Source organism: Leptodactylus fuscus, chromosome 1 (genome assembly GCF_031893055.1).
Source record: "Leptodactylus fuscus isolate aLepFus1 chromosome 1, aLepFus1.hap2, whole genome shotgun sequence".
In the NCBI taxonomy this organism is placed as follows: domain Eukaryota; kingdom Metazoa; phylum Chordata; class Amphibia; order Anura; family Leptodactylidae; genus Leptodactylus; species Leptodactylus fuscus.
The window spans coordinates 46,413,420-46,427,110 of NC_134265.1; positions in this window are offsets into that span (position 1 = coordinate 46,413,420).

Here is a 13,691-nt window from a genome sequence, read left to right on the forward strand (position 1 = left end):
TAAAAACTAAAACCACAAGTTGTCCATTAAAAAATATGCCATGGCGCCTACACAGCTCTATATACAAAAGTATCAAAAGTTATGGAGGTCAGAATATGGCAATGCAAATACATATTAAATAATGCAAATAATTTTTTTTTCCAATTTGTAAAGAATTTAAAACACAATAAACTGTATGACCAAACCGAAGCAAAGAATGCAGGAAACCTATCATTTTTAAGATACAGTGAAACTAGTATGCACAAAGCCTAAGGCCTCGTTCACATTTGCGTCGGTAATCCGTTCGGGGGAGTTTGCATGGGGACCCCCCCGTATGGACTACCGAACGCATTTACAAGCAGTGTGCATTGAAAGCACACGGATCTCCATAGACTATAATGGGGTCTGTGTGGTCTCCGCATGGAACATGCAGACAGAAAAGTAGTTCACAATCTATATTCCTGTCCGCATGACTTGTGCGGAGACAATACAGAAAGCACAAGGACCCCATTATAGTCTATGGGGTCTGTGTGCTTTCACTGCACACCGCTTGTCAATGCGTTTGGTAGTGGGTCCAGGGGGTCCCCATGCAGACTCCCCCAAACGGATTACTAACACAGATGTGAACGAGATCTAAGAAAACTGCTGTTTTTCCCAATTTCACCCCATTCTGATTTTTTTTCCCAGATTCCGAATAAGCCATGCAGAATAAACCGCCTTTGGGAAATACAATATGCCCCAATAAAAATCAATCATGACTGTATGAAAAAATAACAAAGTTCTCATTAAAAAAAAAAAAAATTATAATTTTGTTCTGAAAGGTTTACTCTTTGCTATATCTGACAGATCCATTTTCGTCCAGATCTAGGGTTGAGCCGATCTTGAAATTTCAGGATCGTTTTTAAAATCTGATTTCCGATCATTTTCCATTTGTACCCGATCCCAAATCCGATCCCAATGCAAGTCAATGGGATTTTTTTAATAATCGAAGATTGGATTTTAAAAACAATCCTATTCACTACACAGCATGTATTGTTTCAATTTTTGGACTCCACACGGTGTAGTGATTAAAAAAAAAATCCCCCTGGTGTCTGCTTACCTGCACAGATCTGCTGCTGCTCCCAGTTCTTCTTGGTCCGGTTTGGTCCGGTCTTGGTCTCTCCTTCATAGGCCTTTTGAGCGCTGCCACCTCCCTAGGCTAGTGTTAGAGAGGATGGGAGTAGGCAGGGCTTGTTGTGGCTTAGGAGAGTGTGGGCGGGGAGACGTGAGTGCATCACTCAAGTCTCCCCTCCCAGTACCCGCCCACACTCTCATAAGCCATAAGCCCGGCCTTCTCCCAGCATCTCTATAATACTAGTCTAGGGAGGCGGGGGGGCGCAGGGCGCTCTGAAGGCATGGGAAGGAGAAAGGACCAGACCATTAGAGGGCAGCGGCAGCACTTCTGAGCAGGTAAGTTGAGCAAAATTTGCGATTACATAGATACTACTGTACATTTACTTGTCTAGTAGATAGACAAGTCAATGTACAGTAGTATCTAGCTATTCGCGAACTTGCCTCGTCGTCCTCACAGCAGCCCAGCACACAGTGATTTACCGCAGCCTGCCACTCTTCTGCTTCGTCCCTGTTTTACCGTATATTCAGCTTAGTATATGATAAAACAGGGACGAAGCAGAAGAGTGGAAAGCTTCGGTAAATCCATAGGAATGAATGGACGCAGCCGGCACGCAGGGGGTTAAGTGACCGGCCGCTTCCATTCATTCCTATGGGTGCTAAGCTTTTCCCACAATGATTGGCCAGTAGCCAAGCATTGTGGGAAATAAGCCCCGATCTCGATCCCGCCTGAAAAGATTGGGATCGGAATTCCAATTGCGATCGTGAAATTTACTCGATTGCCGATTGGAATCCGAACATTTCCAATCCCGATCGCTCAACCCTATCCAGATCCCAATGAATCCTATTTACCTATAATGTCATTTCTCAGGTTTTTGATATTTTCACATAACCTAGAACGTGGATTTCCTCCCATTCTACAAAGACACACTGATAGGAAAAAAAAAGTACATTATGGTCCCTATATAGGGCTCACAATCTCCAAAAAAAAGAAATGAAACTGAAGACAATTTAAAGAGCAGCTATTTTTTATTTTTTTTATACATAGTGAAAGTGAAGTTAAACTTTGTAACATACTATATTAAAGAAAAGTGCCTTCACTTATTTTCCTCCTTCTACCAATGATCACATTTATGTCTACAGTATTTCCCAACATACGAAAATCTAATAACGTAAAATTGAAATGGAAAATAACCCAAGAAAAACCTGACCCCTGGCAATGACATCCTGTATATCAGCGGTCTGAGATAGATGTAAGTATGTATACCAGTCTACTTTAACCAATTAATGACAGAGCCATATCGACTGGTTTATTACTAGAGACATTTTTAGTTTTTTTCGTACTTGCAGTTTTTAAGACTCTAATATTTTTTCATTAGGGTTATTTTTTTTTGATGATACATGGGCATTTATTATTATTAATTAGAGATGAGCGAACACTAAAATGTTCGAGGTTCGAAATTCGATTCGAACAGCCGCTCACTGTTCGAGTGTTCGAATGGGTTTCAAACCCCATTATAGTCTATGGGGAACATATACTCGTTAAGGGGGAAACCCAAATTCGTGTCTGGAGGGTCACCAAGTCCACTATGACACCCCAGGAAATGATACCAACACCCTGGAATGACACTGGGACAGCAGGGGAAGCATGTCTGGGGGCATAAAAGTCACTTTATTTCATGGAAATCCCTGTCAGTTTGCGATTTTCGCAAGCTAACTTTTCCCCATAGAAATGCATTGGCCAGTGCTGATTGGCCAGAGTACGGAACTCGACCAATCAGCGCTGGCTCTGCTGGAGGAGGCGGAGTCTAAGATCGCTCCACACCAGTCTCCATTCAGGTCCGACCTTAGACTCCGCCTCCTCCGGCAGAGCCAGCGCTGATTGGCCGAAGGCTGGCCAATGCATTCCTATGCGAATGCAGAGACTTAGCAGTGCTGAGCCAGTTCTGCTCAACTACACATCTGATGCACACTCGGCACTGCTACATCAGATGTAGCAATCTGATGTAGCAGAGCCGAGGGTGCACTAGAACCCCTGTGCAAACTCAGTTCACGCTAATAGAATGCATTGGCCAGCGCTGATTGGCCAATGCATTCTATTAGCCCGATGAAGTAGAGCTGAATGTGTGTGCTAAGCACAAACATTCAGCTCTACTTCATCGGGCTAATAGAATGCATTGGCCAGCGCTGATTGGCCAGAGTACGGAACTCGACCAATCAGTGCTGGCTCTGCTGGAGGAGGCGGAGTCTAAGATCGCTCCACACCAGTCTCCATTCAGGTCCGACCTTAGACTCCGCCTCCTCCAGCAGAGCCAGCGCTGATTGGCCGAATTCCGTACTCTGGCCAATCAGTGCTGGCCAATGCATTCTATTGGCGTGATGAAGCAGTGCTGAATGTGTGTGTTTAGCTCAACTACACCGGTGGAGTAGTTGAGCTAAGCACACAGATTCAGCTCTGCTTCAATCAACGCTGACCAATGCATTCTATTAGCTTGATGAAGCAGAGTGTGCACAAGGGTTCAAGCGCACCCTTGGCTCTGATGTAGCAGAGCCGAGGCTGCACAAGGGTTCAAGCGCACCCTCGGCTCTGATGTAGCAGAGCCGAGGCTGCGCAAGGGTTCAAGCGCACCCTCGGCTCTGATGTAGCAGAACCGAGGCTGCACAAGGGTTCAAGCGCACCCTCGGCTCTGATGTAGCAGAGCCGAGGGTGCACAAGGGTTCAAGCGCACCCTCGGCTCTGATGTAGCAGAGCCGAGGCTGCACAAGGGTTAAAGCGCACCCTCGGCTCTGATGTAGAAGAGCCGAGGGTGCACAAGGGTTCAAGCGCACCCTCGGCTCTGATGTAGCAGAGCCGAGGCTGCACAAGGGTTCAAGCGCACCCTCGGCTCTGATGTAGCAGAGCCGAAGGTGCACAAGGGTTCAAGCGCACCCTCGGCTCTGATGTAGAAGAGCCGAGGGTGCACAAGGGTTCAAACGCACCCTCGGCTCTGATGTAGCAGAGCCGAGGCTGCACAAGGGTTCAAGCGCACCCTCGGCTCTGATGTAGCAGAGCCGAGGGTGCACAAGGGTTCAAGCGCACCCTCGGCTCTGATGTAGCAGAGCCGAGGCTGCACAAGGGTTCAAGCGCACCCTCGGCTCTGATGTAGCAGAGCCGAGGGTGCACAAGGGTTCAAGCGCACCCTCGGCTCTGATGTAGAAGAGCCGAGGGTGCACAAGGGTTCAAGCGCACCCTCGGCTCTGATGTAGCAGAGCCGAGGCTGCACAAGGGTTCAAGCGCACCCTCGGCTCTGATGTAGCAGAGCCGAGGCTGCACAAGGGTTCAAGCGCACCCTCGGCTCTGATGTAGCAGAGCCGAGGGTGCACAAGGGTTCAAGCGCACCCTCGGCTCTGATGTAGCAGAGCCGAGGCTGCACAAGGGTTCAAGCGCACCCTCGGCTCTGACGTAGCAGAGCCGAGGGTGCACAAGGGTTCAAGCGCACCCTCGGCTCTGATGTAGCAGAGCCGAGGCTGCACAAGGGTTCAAGCGCACCCTCGGCTCTGATGTACTCTGGCCAATCAGCGCTGGCCAATGCATTCTATTAGCCCGATGAAGTAGAGCTGAATGTTTGTGCTTAGCACACACATTCAGCTCTACTTCATCGGGCTAATAGAATGCATTGGCCAATCAGCGCTGGCCAATGCATTCTATTAGCGTGAACTGAGTTTGCACAGGGGTTCTAGTGCACCCTCGGCTCTGCTACATCAGATTGCTACATCTGATGTAGCAGTGCCGAGTGTGCATCAGATGTGTAGTTGAGCAGAAATGACTCAGCACTGCTAAGTCTCTGCATTCGCATAGGAATGCATTGGCCAGCCTTCGGCCAATCAGCGCTGGCTCTGCCGGAGGAGGCGGAGTCTAAGGTCGGACCTGAATGGAGACTGGTGTGGAGCGATCTTAGACTCCGCCTCCTCCAGCAGAGCCAGAATTCCGTACTCTGGCCAATCAGCACTGGCTAATGCATTGTATTGGCATGATGAAACAGTGCTGAATGTGTGTTTTTAGCTCAACTACACCGGTGGAGTAGTTGAGCTAAGCACACAGATTCAGCTCTGCTTCAATCAGCGCTGGCCAATGCATTCTATTAGCTTGATGAAGCAGAGTGTGCACAAGGGTTCAAGCGCACCCTTGGCTCTGATGTAGCAGAGCCGAGGCTGCACAAGGGTTCAAGCGCACCCTCGGCTCTGATGTAGTAGAGCCGAGGGTGCGCTTTAACCCTTGTGCACCCTCGGCTCTGCTACATCAGAGCCGAGGGTGCGCTTGAACCCTTGTGCAGCCTCGGCTCTGCTACATCAGAGCCGAGGGTGCGCTTGAACCCTTGTGCACACTCTGCTTCATCAAGCTAATAGAATGCATTGGCCAGCGCTGATTGAAGCAGAGCTGAATCTGTGTGCTTAGCTCAACTACTCCACCGGTGTAGTTGAGCTAAACACACACATTCAGCACTGCTTCATCACGCTAATAGAATGCATTGGCCAGCACTGATTGGCCAGAGTACGGAATTCGGCCAATCAGCGCTGGCCAATGCATCCCTATGGGAAAAAGTTTATCTCACAAAAATCACAATTACACACCCGATAGAGCCCCAAAAAGTTATTTTTAATAACATTCCCCCCTAAATAAAGGTTATCCCTAGCTATCCCTGCCTGTACAGCTATCCCTGTCTCATAGTCACAAAGTTCACATTCTCATATGACCCGGATTTGAAATCCACTATTCGTCTAAAATGGAGGTCACCTGATTTCGGCAGCCAATGACTTTTTCCAATTTTTTTCAATGCCCCCGGTGTCGTAGTTCCTGTCCCACCTCCCCTGCGCTGTTATTGGTGCAAAAAAGGCGCCAGGGAAGGTGGGAGGGGAATCAAATTTTGGCGCACTTTACCACGCGGTGTTCGATTCGATTCGAACATGGCGAACACCCTGATATCCGATCGAACATGTGTTCGATAGAACACTGTTCGCTCATCTCTATTATTAATATTATTCTTATTTTGACTTTTTTTTTAATATTCAGATTTTTTATTAGCCCAAAGTACTAATGAAAGAATTTTACGAAATAGTTTTGTGTTGCCATGGGTGGGACTCGACATTTTTTTTTATTTTTTTTTAAACATCTTTACTCTTTAAGACCATGGATCTTTTAGGGGCATTCTAACATTACTATAAAAAATATAAAATAAAAATGTCTTTGTATCTGGATCTGATACATTAGTTTTAGATACAGGAGTATTACAGCTTCCTAACATGAACCGATCTGAATCCTCCTGCAGCAGGGCTGGGAGGAAAACCGCATCATGGCAACTCCCATATCTGTATATATAGATCTCATTGAGAACTGTGCATACATTGATCAGGAACGCAAGTGCGATAATATATCATCCCTAACTTTTCTCTGGGATGGCCACTGTTAATATTAGCTGGTTCCCTGCTTCACTCTGCAAGGATGTCCAGGTATGTCTTTGCAGAGTTAGAATCTGACTGCTGGCATGTATATAGTAAGTGGGCGGACAGTATCTGGTTAGTATCTGATATCTAGGCAAACCTCAGAAGATCTGTTTTGTTCTGAGTTCCAAAAAAAAGCAAACTCCTAGTTTGGTTCAAACTTGTTTGGATAGAACTGGAAGGGAAATGATTCTACTCTGCTGACTCTTTAGACTCCATAGTATAGTAGCTGTGGGCCAAGGGAAGTAACGAAAACAATAAACCATTTATACTCACCTTCATTTACCTCTTTTGGGCTTCCTTGTGGTGTCTGGAATTCCATGTCTTCCTCCTCGTGACATTTGGCACTCTTCTTTTTTCTTTTCCTTTAAAATGTAGATTGTTAGCGCCATATAGGGATCACAATGTACATTTTTTTTCCCTATCAGTATGTCTTTGTGAGGAAATCCACGCAAACACGGGGAGAACATACAGACTCCTTGCAGATGTTGTTCCTGGTGGGATTTGATCCCAGGATTCCAGAGCTGCAGTGCTAACCACTGAGCCACCGTGTTGCCCCGCTTGGCACTCTTCTGTCATGTCAAGCCCAGGCATAGGACATGGGCAGTCTGATCATCGTGATAATTTTTGTTACCTCCCCTGGACCTCCAGCTATTATACTCAGCCATTTTAATTGTCCTAGATGAATCCCAAATTTAACAAAACCAAACAATTTTGAATATTTCGGTCAAATACGGTTCATTATTAACCGATTTGCCCATCTCCAGTATCTAACTTTCAGTTCTCAGCTTCCGACAACAAACATAACAAAAAGAGAGCATGAGTCCGCCTGCCCGCCGTTGCTTTTTGGATAAGCTGTTACTTGGACCAGTCTTGAAACTCTCTTTTACACGACGTGATTCATTTAATGGACTAGACATTTGGACTTCAACTCCGAAATTTGTAATTCGTTTCATGTGCCTGATGAAGGGATCTTTCCTGAAATATTGCACGCATTGTATACATAAAGAATTTTTTTGGAGCATAACCAGAACTGGAGTGCCGTTCCATTCCTTTTTCTTTGGTATACTTCTATTGTGGGGAAGTGGTCAGCCCCACTTGGAACAGGCACCCTTAAGATTTTCCTTATACCTGTGTTCTGCCCTCACGCACATTTTGAAAGGATTCCATGTGTCCTAAAAATTATAATGGTATTTTTTAATGATATTTCTATTTTTATATCATTTATAGATGTATAAGGTATATAATGTGCCCATAAGGTACAAATAACTATGTAGTGCAATGCCTTCATTTCCCATAACAAGTCATTGCCAACCTTTTAGCTAATAACTCGAACCCACTCTTTATCAACAGACACCAAGTCGACAGCTACTTTAGATTCAGTGACTTGATTAACACATATTAACTTTCTAGAGCAGAAGCTTATCAGCATCATTACTGCACAGAGCACAATCATTATGTGGCAAACATTTGTTAGACAAACACTCGTGTTAACATCAATATTCTAGGGGTCAGATCCTGCTACTTACTGCTCACTTCTGCCACTAACATAACAAATGCTTAGGAGATCACAGCACTTTTCATGTCACCTTTTAAGTCATTAAAATTCTCATCGCTGACTATTTTTCTGACATTTTACATATTTATATCAACTTCTAGCTTCAAGATTTTAGTTACCCATTACCACATTCCCACTGTACAGCTGGAGAGGTCCTGGCAGTGGACTCAGTCAATGGGGTACCGCTTCCTGGACCTATCTAGTGGTCTACTGTGCACATTGCGAGATTCGTTTTGCGAATATTTTCAAAGTTGGCCTGCCGGTTTAGATTTGGACCAAATTTGTTGAATCCGAAATGAGCTCTCCTCTCTTTTATTCCCACTGTACAGCTGGAGAGGACTTGGCAGTGGACTCAATCAATGGGCTACCGCTTCCTGAACCTATCCATTGGTCTACTGTGCCCATTGCGAGGTTCGTTTTATAAATATTTTCAAAGTTGGCCTGCTAGTTTAGATTTGGACCAAATTTGTTGAATCTGAAATGAGTTCTCCTTTCTTTTATTCCCACTGTACAGCTGGAGAGGACTTGGCAGTGGACTCAGTCAATGGGGTACCGCTTCCTGAACCTATCCAGTGGTCTACTGTGCACATTGCAAGATTCGTTTTGCGAATATTTTCAAAGTTGGCCTGCCGGTTTAGATTTGGACCAAATTTGTTGAAATGAGCTCTCTTCTCTTGCTTGCTTTGACTTAGCCTTCCACTTTCAGCCTACAGATAAAAACATCAAGGCAAATGTCTTTTCCTTTTTTTTTTTTTTTTTAATCCTACTGACCAAGTCACTGTGCCAAAGCATGTCATTGATCAAGCTATCAAGCTTAAATTTTGTCTGTTGCTTTCATATTGGTAAAGGGAATTCCCTCAGATAAACTTTTCTCCTAACATCAGAAGGAAACAAATTCTTACCTGGGGACATAAATCCAAAATTGTTGGTCATTCTGGAGCCTTCAAGGCCTTGGGCTTAATTTTCTGACACTTTTGATGGCCTGTCTTGTGTTTGTTGCTTCATGTACACAAAACTTCCCATCAACATCTTGCCATTAAAAAAAATAAAAATGCTGGTCTTCTGCTTCCTTTGTCTGTGCCAAAAATTTCATGGCAATATATAGCAATAGGTCTCATCACTAATATGACTCCATCCTGCGGTTGTACATTGCAGTCATCCAAGGTGGTCATGGACCTGTTCTCCAACATGGTTTGTTTCATTCCTCTGATGCAACTACCTACTGCTGTCCGGTCCCCTTCCCAACGTATTCATCAAGTATATATTTTTTTTGTATACACGATTTGGCTGAGTACATCATCCCTGGTCAAGGAGTTCAATTTGCATCCAGATTGTCAAGGTCCTTCTCTAGGTTACTGAATGATGGCATACCATCTTCAATCCAATGGACAAGTGGACAAGATGCTACTTTTTCATTTTCTGGGACTTCCTTTAGGTTCGGCAAGAAACTCCATCTGTTTCCATGTCCATCTCAAGATACGTTGTTAAATTAGTTTAATGAGCCGTTGACCAAACTGGAGATGGGTTAAGTGTGGACACTTCTACAAAAAGGTCAGATATTCCCTTTAGCCATAACAGTTTTTCCATAAATCTCTCAGACCTTCATTTATCTTCATATAGATTATCAAATGGAGTTTTTTATTAGCGAGAATACAGTATATAGCTTTTAGAAAAACTATTTTACCAAAGCCTCCTGTGACCGAGGCTACATTATACGATTGCCGATTGCCTTTGCTTATAAATATGGGTTAGACGACTTCTAGAAACATATCATTAGAATGTAATTTTATTCCCCCTTTCTGTTATGTGAATTTGTTCCATTGTTCCAACCATATTGTCTTTTTTGCAACGCTCATACAGGTTAAATAATTTCCTTTTACTTTGTAAGGTGAGGCTGTTATAGAATTACTTTTCAACTAATTGCATAGAGAAAAACACTATTGTACCGCCGCGGCTGCTCTCTTGCTGTACTGAATGCCATAGTACATTCTGTGAACTATCTTATTCCTGCACTGTAGAATGTCAACTTAAGAGGCTTTGACAGTTAGGAGCAGTGAAAATGTCATTGTTGCCATGCTGACTCATTAGTAAGACACTTCCAATTACAATGTGATTAATATAATGATATCCCTATTTATTTCACTCCAAAAATACATTTTATTTGGCATCGTGTTTGTAAGAGAATACTCTGTCTGATTGATCCCTCCATTATTCATTATGTGATTTCGCTACAGGAAAAAAAAAACTCCAATACCAAGCCGATACTCGCGAATAAACAAATGTACAAAACTTTTTTGAAGAAAGAGAAACTGATCATTAGGTATTGTGACAGCCCATGGAAAGAAGTTGTGGATGGAGTCTAGATTTTTCCCAGGTTTATAACTTCCTCTATCTATGGCAACAAAGAAGTTAGAGAGACAGAGTTCCTTAGCCACTTTGTTTTTTGTTAAAAACTTGGTAATACGGACTCGCTGCTGGAGTAGGGCGTAGGAATCTATAGTTGACCATAGATAGAGGAGCTTTGATGGTGCATTTACCCCTTTCTGACAACTGCTCTACTAGTTAAGTGAATTTTGGGTATGTAAAGATGGAGTCTCCCTCAGGAGCTGTCCAGGTGCTGTCACCAAGGAATATCTGCTCTCCACAGGGACATCTATGACTTAACTCCTAAAATGCAATGGTCATTTTCTCTTTTCCTGGAGATCATTTTCACTTTCCTGATGCATTTCAGACTCTGGCAGGGCAAAATTCCTGTTTGGTTGCCAAGATGGTGGGAGCCTTCTGAAGGTTCACAGTCCTATTATAGTAATGGTGCTATTGAGGTCTGCATGTGACACACTATAAAACAGGTAGACAGTAGGGTTGAGCCGATCTTGACTTTTCAGGATCGATTTTAAAATCCAATTTCCAATCATTTTTCATTCGAACCCGATCTTAACCCGGATTTTAAAAGCAATCCTACCCCCTGGTGTCCACTTACCTCCAGAGATGGCTGGTCCTGTGCCCCGTGCCTTCATTCTTCGCCTCGCTGCTGCTCCACGCTGCTTTTCTTCCTTCGCTGCCCCCTCCCTGCCAGGTTAGGAGAGTGTGGGAGGGTTAGGAGAGTGTGGGCGGGTACTGGGAGGGGAGACGTCACTTCTCCCCGCCCTGTACCCGCCCACACTCTAAGCCACAAGCCCCGCCTACCTAGCGCTTTAAACACTAACCTGGGAGGCGGGGCAGCGAGGCAAGAAGGAGGGCACCCAAGCAGCCGTCTCTAGAGGTAAGTGGCTGCTAGAGATTTAGTTTAGCCTTCCTTTCGAATGAATGGAGGCAGCCAGCGCGCAGGGTGTTAAGGCTTTGTGTCGGCTGCTTCCATTCATTCCTATGGAACTGCAGCGGAGCCTTCACACTGAATATACAGCGTATACTCAGTGTGAAGGCTAATCAATGCATTGTGGGAAAAATCACCGATCTCGATCCCACATAAAAAGATCATGTTCGGAATTCCAATGGCGATCGTGAAATTTTCTCGATTGCCGATCGGAATCCGATCTTTTCCGAACACGATCGCTCAACCCTAGTAGACAGATTTTGGTAAGTCATTTAAGTGTTGCCACTACTGTATATAGCCAATCAGAATCCTATAAGACCGTGAACATTAACTACTGGGGGGTGTCTCTGGTTACAGGTGTATTCCCATCTTAACACTTATGACTCAAACGTATCTCAAGAATGGGGTGGTGAGACAAGGTTGGGCTGATAACAAGCTGATAACACTAGTTATGTTTTATGGCTCAATAAAGGGTTGGAAAATGAGTTACATATACAATCTATAAGTGGTACAAGATAAGCAGCTGTCCTCCTTCTGTATTGTAATACACCACTCAAAGCATTGCTGTAAAGACATTTTGTTAGACCTCTTCAGAAATTATGTTTACTTTAAAGGGAGTCTACCATCTCCCCCAAACATACTCAACTCTCACCACTGTGTTACAGAGTGCATTACACTGATAAAAACCCCCCTCATACCTCAGTTGGTGCACTGTGGACGGGACTTCAACTTCCTGAAGTAACTACTAATGCTGCTCCACTCCCTATCATTAACTTCCTGTGCCACCATAGTAAGATCTGATTCTTGTTTTGCTAAGACATCCCCCACCCTACTTGAGCAGCCAGGGCAGTGCTCCAGGTAGCTGAAGGTGGTGCACCAAATGCCTCATTTACATAACATTTCAAATTAGTTTTTCTCCAAATCTACCAAAGTGACCTACACAACAGGGGTCTGTTATATCACTGATCTGTAATGCCTAGATGACAAATGAATATACTTGTGGGAGGTGGTAGAATCCCTTTAGTATAAGAATTTGGAATGTAGTTGTGCGATTTAATGTTCTTGAGTATTTTGTCCCTATGCAGCCTCCATCATGTACATATATTTGGGCCTTGTTGCATCCTGTAGTAAGCTAGCATTCTACCTTGTATCCAGGGGCGTAACTACCGCCATAGCAGTGGAGGCAGCTGCCACAGGGCCCGGGACATTAGGGGCCTGGTGACAGCCACTACCACTGGTATCATTATACTCGGGGGTCTTTGCAGACCCCCGAGTATAATGATCGGCGGACCAGGAGAGGTAAGGGAACGTAACAAACACAGTTACTTACCTCTCCACGATCCTGCCAGGCCTCCTTCCTTCTTGTCTGATGTCTCTGACGTCACATGAACCCGGCCTGCTTCCCGGGTCATGAGACGTCCGACGTCATAGAACAAGGACGGCAACAGAGAAGACAGCGTAGGAGCCGGGGACAGGTAAGAAACAGTAATTTTTTATGTTTTTATTCCCCCCGGGTCTCCGATTATTATACTCTGGGGTCTGGACACCCATTGTTTATGGGTGTCCACTATGGGCTATAATACTGTGTGCAGGGGCCACTATGGGGGATAATACTGTGTGCAGGGGCCACTATGGGGGATAATACTGTGTGCAGGGGCCACTATGGGGGATAATACTGTGTGCAGGGACCACTATTGGGGATAATACTGTGTGCAGGGGCCACTATGGGGGATAATACTGTGTGCAGGGGCCACTATGGGGGATAATACTGTGTGGAGGGGCCACTATGGGGGATAATACTGTGTGCAGGGACCACTATTGGGGATAATACTGTGTGCAGGGGCCACTATGGGGGATAATACTGTGTGAAGGGGCCACTATGGGGCATAATACTATATGCAGGGGCCACTATGGGGGATAATACTGTGTGCAGGGACCACTATTGGGGATAATACTGTGTGCAGGGGCCACTATGGGGGATAATACTGTGTGCAGGGGCCACTATGGGGGATAATACTGTGTGCAGGGACCACTATGGGCTATAATACTATGTGCAAGGGCCACTATGGGGGATAATACTGTGTGCAGGGGCCACTAATGGACATAATACCGTGTTCAGGGCTTACTAAGGGATATAATAGAGTACAGAGGAGGGTGTTGGTCGAGGTCTTCGGCGTCGGTGTCGGTGGGGGGGGCATGTCAAAAGTTCGCCACGGGGCCCCGCCATTCCTAGTTACGCCACTGCTTGTATCC